General features: G+C 43.6%; 1 non-coding gene across 1 annotated transcript; it reads left to right on the top strand.

Annotated features, from left to right (window-relative positions):
- Positions 1 to 473: 473 nt before the first annotated feature.
- TRNAK-CUU (transfer RNA lysine (anticodon CUU)) lies at positions 474 to 546 on the top strand. The gene has a single exon. It is a non-coding gene; the product is annotated as a tRNA-Lys (tRNA).
- Positions 547 to 1,080: the final 534 nt, after the last annotated feature.

Raw genomic sequence — 1,080 nt, 5'->3', positions numbered from 1 at the left:
CCTCTGGGCCCGGTACACTGCATCCGCTGCACCACCGGTAGCCACGCTGGCACACAGAGAGGTCGTTTAGAGATTCTCCGTTATACACTAGTCAGGACGACCGTCTCCCTCATAAAAGTCTGAGAAGATGCGGGCAGAACTAAGACAAAAACTGAGTGGTGATGAAAGAGGTTAAGCGAACGCGGAGACAAACACGGAAATACAGACGACGACAGGTGGAAAGTTCAAGCAACCAAATCTCAGACCCAGGTGTCACTCGCTAAAGACCCAGGGGTCACTCACTAAGTGGCCTTTAGTGCTGTGTTTGGGTCAATGGGATGTGGAGAAAAGGTAAATCTGACGACCAAGGGAAAGAGACAGTAGCAAGAGAATGCCCCACAAATCAAGCAAATATACACTGAAACTCGCCTTCAGAACAGGATGCACGACATTGTGAAAGATCATATAGGCGTAGTTCACCAATCGAGCAGTCAGCCCGGCTAGCTCAGTCGGTAGAGCATGAGACTCTTAATCTCAGGGTCGTGGGTTCGAGCCCCACGTTGGGCGTACATATTTTAAAATTCATTTCTTCTATTTTGATAATTCTTGCTTTTGATCGTAAATGCTTTTTATTGATTTCTTTTTTATATTTTTTCATTTTCTTATATTTTAATGATATGCCTATGCCAAGGCATCACAAAACGGACAATCTTAAATGTGAGGATTGAGAAAAGTAAGATCGCTGGGCGGATGGAAGGTTCGGGGGAAAAGCAGAAGGGATTCCAAGTGACTCCTTGAACCCTCGTCACATTTGCTTACTGACTCGCTGAAATGTACTTAATGTAACTCTTCGTATTTAGGGCACCGAAGCAAAATATATATTTTTTAAATGCCTGAAACGAAAAATAAAAAACATACCTTTCACACTTCTAGGAGAGTGGAGGGGGAAAAGTCGATAAAAGGAACATAAAAACATTCAGTAGGAATCAAATTGCTCTTTTAATTGGATAGTGTCAGCAACTTCTCAGCACGGCTCCAGTAATTTTAATGGGAGAGTACAGCACTTCTCGGCACCGCTCCGGTGCTTTCAATTGGATAGTA

This window comes from Triturus cristatus, chromosome 12, assembly GCF_964204655.1.
Source record: "Triturus cristatus chromosome 12, aTriCri1.1, whole genome shotgun sequence".
NCBI classification, from domain to species: Eukaryota; Metazoa; Chordata; class Amphibia; order Caudata; family Salamandridae; genus Triturus; species Triturus cristatus.
The sequence above is the reverse complement of the archived record's forward strand: the minus strand, read 5'-3'. Positions and strand labels throughout refer to the sequence as shown.